Raw genomic sequence first — 8,223 nt, forward strand, 5'->3', positions numbered from 1 at the left:
GCAAAATATGAAACAAGGTTTTTTCACTGCTGCTTTCTGGGATATATAATAATTTACTAGTCCAAGAACATCAACTTTCAACCATAAATCAATCCCTTGTCATTTGAAAATCTTAAGACATTGTCTTAAAATTAAAGCTACAGAGACAATGTCCAGAAATAAAATTATCCTCCAAGTAGCTAGGCCAGAACAACCAAGCTAAAACTACCTTAAGGAAGAAAATCAAAGAGCAGTACCATTTTAATGTTTCAAAAATGGGATCACACTAGCATGCTGAGTCCATGCCAGCCAAATGAAGAATGGCACTGGCTAGTTAATAGTCATCACTACTTTCTGTACTGCCAGTTTTCCTACCCAAGAATTGGAAGAAATCCAAAACTTCAAGGGCATTGCTCAAGGTGGCTCCCTGAAGAAAGAAAGAAAGAGAGAGGGAAAAAAAGTGAGAGGGAGACAGAGAGGCCATTTTATATTTTTTGGAATTCTACTCACCATTATTGAATCTAGTTAAAGCATTTCATGTAATTGCTCTAGTGAAATGTGGAAAAACAAAAAGAAAATTCTGTATAAATCAAACGGAATAGACGTGTTTAAAGAGGTAACTTATGTCTACTTTTCTACATTGGTTGGATTTTTCCCACTGCATTATGATAGAACTGTGTAACTTTAAAAACGTTTAGGTATTTGTTTATATTAAATTTTCTTCAGGGCAGGAGACCTGGTAGAACAAAAGTTATAGTTTTCTCTAGGTGTTGGTTGTACTTTCCCAAACCCGTTCAAAATTTATATTAATTTCTTAAAGTATTCCTATTTTTTTTCTTGTTGTTGAGTTTTGTTTGTTTGGAAATTTTTTGGCATGTGATAAAAATTTTCAAGATATGCACACCAGTTAACAAAGAACAAACATTCTCTGTTTTCTTTTTATGAAAACCAGACAGGTACATCATATGAACTCATAGAAATAAAATCAGCTTGTACAGATTCACAAGAACAAATTTTCAGGAATTTTGCCAACAGGTTGTTAAAAAGTGTTAGCTTGATAGCAGTCATGGTAAGAGTTTTTACACCACAGGAATTAGGAAATGCTTCCAATCAGGGCTTTTTTGCTGGAGCACTGATTGTTAAACATAAGCATACCACCGTCTAAATCCTATGTAGATTAGCAAGGAAGGAAATGAAAAGGTACTGTAGCTACAATTCTGAAATGAAATGATAAATTTTAATTTTATTGAGTCCATTCAGATATTGTCTGGGATACTCAGGGTCTAACACAATTGTAAGTTCTTTTCATCTCTTACATAACAAAATCATATCCATTGTGGTAATCTTTGCCTCTACTATCTTCATAGTAGAATTCTAACATTTGTAATTCTTTGTCATTTGATATTTATTATAATATTGTTGCAGGCCGAAAGAGTGAGGTTTGTGACCAACTCAGTATACCACTGGAGGCTATATGAGTAAACAGCAAACTGTTCCCTTGAAAGCAGGGTGTTGGCAAACTGATAAACTGCGTCTGCCGCCCAGAAGGAATGCTGAGGGCAGTCACGCCCCAGGCACATGTGTTTCTTGTGATTAGGCACATCTGAAGCCTGTTAGCAATAATGTGAACCTGTGATCAGTTAAGTAGCTGACCAATCATTACCTCCTGCTCCCTGCTCTATCTACCCAATAAATATGAACGGCTGTAGAAGCTCAAGGCGGCTGCCTTTGCTCAGGAGAAGCAGGAAGCCCTCTTCTTCTTCCCCAGATCCCTTCTTTAAGACAGTTTCTTTTGTTTTAAGTTTTCATTTCTCGTTCATCCTCCTTCGTTCAGCCCTGTGGTAACCGTGGCAAACTGCAGCATAATATGTTATTATTGATTTACTTAAAAGATAATAAACCACAATTCTGCATCCTTCATGTCAGAATTTTTCACCATTTAAGTAAATGCTTAATAACTTTTTTATTGATAATAAAAATGATTTAAATAATCAATCATGAACACTTACCTGTAGGCCGGTTCTCTTTATCCTTATCCAAATCCAGTCTGCTAAGATTTTAATGTTGATTCTAAAGACTAACATGGCTCAGACTTTAGATATTTTAAATTCTTTAAAAGTAATACACATAATCTACTATGTGTAAATTCAAGATTTGGTGTTTTGTTTGTTTGTTTTTAAAGAGATAGGGTCTTGCTCTGTTGCCCAGGCTGGAGGGCAGTGACATGAAGCATAACATCATATTTCACAGCAGCCTTAAACTCCTGGACCTCAATTCCTCCTCAAACTCAAGTGATCCTCCCACCTTAGCCTCCTGAGTAGCAGTGACTACATTGTATTCCACCAAATCTTGCTAATTTCTTGTGTTTTTAGAAAGAGGGTCTCACTATGTTGCTCAGGCTGGTCTCAAACTTTTGGCCTCAAGTTTATTTTTTAATTTCAGTGGCCACTTCACTGTAACAATACAGGTTTATCCCATGAGATAAAACAGCAAATTAAATCCACTTATGTTGAAGTAAGCCAACAGATACCTAATTTATCATTAAACTCGGAGAATTTGGCTTTAACCTAAAGGGCTTGGTTTTAAAATTATAACCTAGGTCGTCTCAAAAAGAGGGCATTCTACAGACTATCAGTTGGAATAACTTCCGATGACTCAAAATTTTCTATAGGGCTGCCAGATTAAATATTCAGACTCCCACTTAAATTTGAATTTCAGATATTATAAATATTGCATGGAATATACTTACACTAAAAACTATTTTATATCTGAAATTCAAATTTAGGCATCCTGTATTTTAGTCTGGTAACACCAAGTATTCTTAAATTGAACACCCTAGATCACAGAATCTTAACCCGATGAATTTAGACCACAGATTTGAGGGCATTGCTGAATACATGAAATTAGATATAAAAGATTTTTAATAGATGCATCCATAGCTTTTAGCGGGGAACAGAAGCATAGCTTTTATCGGTAGCTCTTAATGAAGCATTTGCTTCAAAATCTCTTGGAGAGCCTTTTAAAAATTAGTGACTTACAATATTCAGAACAGTAGTAAATGATGCTATCACTTCTGTTTAAAAGAGAAAATCTCACTCTCTGTGTGCATGCACAGAATACCTCTGGAAGGAAACACAAGAAACTGGAAGTAGTACTTCCCTCTGGACAGGGGAACTAGGAGACTGGGATGATTTTTTTAAGAGTCCTACTTCTCACTACTTCTCTTTTGTACATTTAATTTTATTACATTGTCCGTATTTCATCTATCTAAAGAAAGTTTAAAATTACAAAAACCAACAACGCCCAGGCCTCACTGTAGGCCTATTAAGTCAGAATTTCTAAATTTCCAGTGATGGAGCCATAATGTTTGCATGTATTTTTGTTAACTCCATAGTGTATTTTGATTATTAATGAATATCACACACATTGCTCTGTGGAATTTGCCAAAAAAAACAGCAAACACAAACACACCACAAACTCACACGAACACCATTCCCTGCATCTCCCAGGAAAGACCCAGAAAATAAATGACTCACTTCGAGCAAGGCTGGAGAGGTTCTGTTTAAGGACTCATGTGCGGTGAGTTCAAACAAATCTCCGCTTAGGTGTGGTGAGACAGGAAGCTGCTCAGTGTTTAAGCTGAAGGTTCAGGAGAGGGGACTCTTAATTAATGTTTTTGGCCACCAGATTACACGGAAGGGTAACTGAACATTTGCTTATCCACCTATGAAGTAACCTGCCTTTTCTGCACTTCTAGTGGGTGGGTCCAGGAGTAACAAGGATCTGCTACCCCTGGAAACTCTTCCTAGTGTTGTGCTCTCATAGCAATTTACCCAGACTGCTTCAAGGAGACACCCTGCCTGTTCACAATTTATCTCATCTTCACTATTACTCAAATGTCATTTAAGGCCAGGTGCAGTGGCTCATGGCTATAATCCCAGCACTTGCGATGCCAAAGGTAGGAGGATAGCGTTAAGTCCAGGAGTTTGAGACCAGCCTGGGGATCATAGTGAGACCCTCCTGCCTCTACAAAAAATAAAAATATTAGCCAGCCATAATTGCATGTGCCTATAATCCCCGCTGCTCAGGAGGCTGAGGTGGGAGGACAACTTGAGCCCAGAAGGTTGAGGTTGCAGTAAGCTGTGATCATGCCACTACACTCCAGCCTGGGCAACAGAGCGAGACTGTGTCTCAAAAAAAAAAAAAAAAAAAAAGGTGTCATTAAATGTTAAAGGAATGACTGACTACAATACTTCAGGATTCAATCTGCAAAAAGAAAACACGCCCAGCTGAGTATCCTAGAACACTTTCTAGATCATTCTCCTGGAGTTAACCTGAAGAAGTGGTGTCTCTTGCATACCCTTTCTTCTCTCCATTTCAGCAAAATTGGCAAGAAAGAATTTCTTCACAGGCAAACATACAATTTGAGAAAAAACAAATTTTTATTCTCTGTTCTTAGTATCCTATTTCTGGTTCCTGTGCCCAGAAGAAAGGAATGCCACAAGTTACATGACTGCGAGCAATAGTAAACAAGTGTATTTCACAGTTTGATCTAAAATCTATGTGGAGTTGAATTTTGTGAAAATACAGAGTTTCACAGTTAATACAGTGAAGTTTCTAGAACATGTCATATGAGCCTATCTTCACAACTCTGGTATAGGCAGAGGTTTTTAAAACAAAGTACAAAAAGCACGAACTAACCATAAAGGAAAAAATTGATAAAATGAGTAAATTAAAATTTACCAAAAAGTACTTGTAAGAGAATGAAAAGACAAACCCAGAATGGGAAAATGTATTAGTAATATATATACCAAACAAAGGGCTCATATCTGGAGAATATATAAAGAGTTCCTACAAAACAGTAAGATTGACCACATGGTGGGAAATTGGCAAAATACATGAATCAACACTTACGTAAGAAAATATATTCAAAAAGTGTTTAACCTTATTAGGTATGAGGAAAATGCACATTAAAACCCTACTGAAATATCGCTACCTGTCTACCAGAATGGCTGAGATTTAAAAGATCGACAACACCAAGTATTAGTAAAGATGTGGAATGATGGAAATTCTCACACACTGCTGGTGGAAGTGTAAATTGATACAAATTTGAAAAACTATTTGGCAATATTGCATACCATGCAATCCAAAAATTCTACTCCTAGGTATATACTCAAACGCCATACATTCTTATGTGCACCAAAGGCACATGCAAGGATGTTCATCACAGAAAATTATTTATAATAGCTAAATACTGGAAACAACCCAAATTTCCAATAGTAGAATGGATAAATAGTGGTATATTCATATAATAAAATTTGTTAACCACAAGGGAAAAGAATGAAATATACCTACAAGCAAAAATAACAAAAATATTGAGTGAAAGAAGCCAGACATAAAGAATATATAATAACACTTATAAACTTTCTTAAAATAGGAAAACCTAAATTATAATGTCAGAAGTCAGGATAATGGTTACCTCTGGGGAGAAGGGAGAAGGTAATGATTGGGAGAGAGCACAAGGGAGTCTTCCGAGATGCTGGTAACGTTCTTTCATTTTATCTAGGTGATGCTTATATAGGTGTTTTCACTTTGTGGTGATGCCTCGAACTGACGGTGCTTTCTGCATTTTAGTGTACATATGTTATACTCCAAATTTTCAGAAAGCATATTTTAAAAAAAGACCTGATCTCTTTGGGATACCTATTTACCTTGGAAAATGCCTGGTTACCAAGAGGAATGTTAGATCATTGACAATGCCTTTCAATTTTCACAGAACTTTTTATAAATATGTCCACTGAATAACACGTTGTACCTACGCAAACCATTATTAAACTTGAAGAGGAGTTTAATCATTGCATTAGTTTTGACTGCCATCTAATGGCAAGAATGTTGAACTATATAGAAGTAAAAAGAACCAGTCTCCCTGCAGTAAGCAAAAGAACATTGATTTTGGCTACAATTTGCAGGACTGCTTTATAGTAGAATTTATTGTTTGCACTCAGTGTAAATATTAGGACATCATGCAAATATTATGCATTCAATTAGTATTGTTAAATCTGAAATAAAACAGAATTTTTCATTTCTTTGTGTAAGAAGTTCATGACCTTACTGCAATTTTCATTCTTTCTTTGACCATACATTATAGTCCTTTCAGATTACAGCCCACTTAGTACAGAAAATATTAGGCAGTAGCACAATATGTAGTCCTTTTACCATGAAAGTCCAAAAGGAGAAATAGACTTAATATATGTAATTCAATTCCTTGAATATAATCAGTGCTCAGTACAAAGCATTGGATTAATGTGCTGCTAAAAGCATTCTACTTGGACCCTAGTTTTTCAGTGGGATTTTGAAAGTAGGGGCCTGTGTGGCATGCTGCTATATTCTGACCTAGAAGTTACATGCAATGTGATGAAATCTACAACCAAAAGAGAAAGTTGGCTGGGCATGGTGGCCTACGCTTGTAATACCAGCACTTTGGGAGGCCGAGACCAACAGATTACTTGAGCTCAGAAGTTTGAGACCAGACTGGGCAACATGGTGAGACCCCATCTCTAAAAAAAATACAAAAATTAGCCAGGTATGGTGGCGCTCACCTGTAGTCCCAGCTACTTGGGAGGCTGAGGTGGGAGAATCGCTGGAGCCTCAGACGCAGAGGTTGCAGTGAACCGTGACCGTGCCACTGCACTCTAGCCTGGGGAACAGAGAGAGACCTTGTCTCAAACAAAAACAAAAACAAAAAAAAAAGGGAGAGGGAGAGAAAGTTAAAAAATTATTAGTTGAAAATAAGCACTTCTGAGCCTCAACTGTTAATTAGATATTTTTTAAGCAAATATTTTTAAAGCAGAGTCCTCTAAAAGGAACTTTAAGACAGCTAGCAACTTCTTGGTGTGTTTCAGCAACATCTATGGAAGGCAAAAAAAAAAATGAAGAAAAAACAGAAAAGAGGAAGATTTGCTTATATTTGTTTAAGCATCCTGCCCCCACCAAATCCAGTTTGCTTCTGAAGTAACCAAGATGAATATAGTTTCATCCTCCAGCAAAATGCTCCAACCCCTTTTATTATCTTTAATCCAAATGGAATCAATTGTTTTTGTTTGTATTAACACATTTACTGAGGTACAACTGACATACAATAAACTGTACATTCATAAAGGGATATATGTATATACTCATGAAACCATCACAAAAATCAAGATAATGAACATATCCATCACCCCCAAAAATGCCCTTGTGACCCTTTGTAATCCAAACCCACCTCTCCCATCCCACTCTGTCCCTAGGCAGCTGCTGATTTGCTTTTGATTACAGATTAGATTTTCTAGAATTTTTCTATAAATAGAATCATACCGTATGTACACCATCATCTGGCTCCTTTTATCTGCTGTGATTACTTTGAATTCATCTATGTTGTTGCTGTATAATTTCTTTTAATTCTGAGTGGTATTCTATTGGGTGGATATATCACAATTTGTTTATCCATTCACTTGCTAAAGGAGAATAGTTTACTTTTTGTTTTACAAATAAAATATTTGTAAATATTACAAATAAAGCTGCTATGAACATTTGTGTAAAAGATTTTGTAGGGGCCAGGCATGGTGGCTTACGCCTGTAATCCCAGCACTTTGGGAGGCTAAGGTGGGAGGATTGCTTGAGGCCAACAGTTTCAGACCACCCTGGGCAGCGTGGCAAATCTTCATCTTTACAAAAAAAAAAAAATTAGCCAGACATGGTGGTGCATGCCTGTGGTCCCAGCTACCCAGGAGGTTCAGGTGGGAAGATTGCTTTAGCCCAGGAGGTTGAGGCTGCAATGAGCCATAATCTCACCACTGCATTCCAGTCTGAGCAACAGAGTAAGACCCTGTCTCAAGGAAAAATAAAAAGATTTTTTATGAACACATGCTTTCCTTTATTTTTGGAATGAATACCTACAAGTTTTTGCCAGACTGTATAATGATCTGCCAAAGACGTCCATGTCCTAATTCCCTTCTGCCATTTACCTTATATGACAAAAGGTACTTGGCAGATGTGATTAAGTGAAGGGTGGGAAATTGAGGTGGGAAATTCACTTGATTACCAAGGCGGGCCAATGTCATCACAAGGGCCCTTGTAAGAAGGAGACAACAGAGTCAGAGTCAGACAGAAAGTGAAGTGACAATGGGGCTGAGAGAAGGATTGAAAGATGCTATGTTGCTGGCTTTAAAGATGGAGGATGGGAGCAGGAGCCAAAGAAATTCAGCC

The sequence above is a fragment of the Gorilla gorilla genome, chromosome 1, assembly GCF_029281585.2.
Source record: "Gorilla gorilla gorilla isolate KB3781 chromosome 1, NHGRI_mGorGor1-v2.1_pri, whole genome shotgun sequence".
Taxonomy (NCBI): Eukaryota; Metazoa; Chordata; class Mammalia; order Primates; family Hominidae; genus Gorilla; species Gorilla gorilla.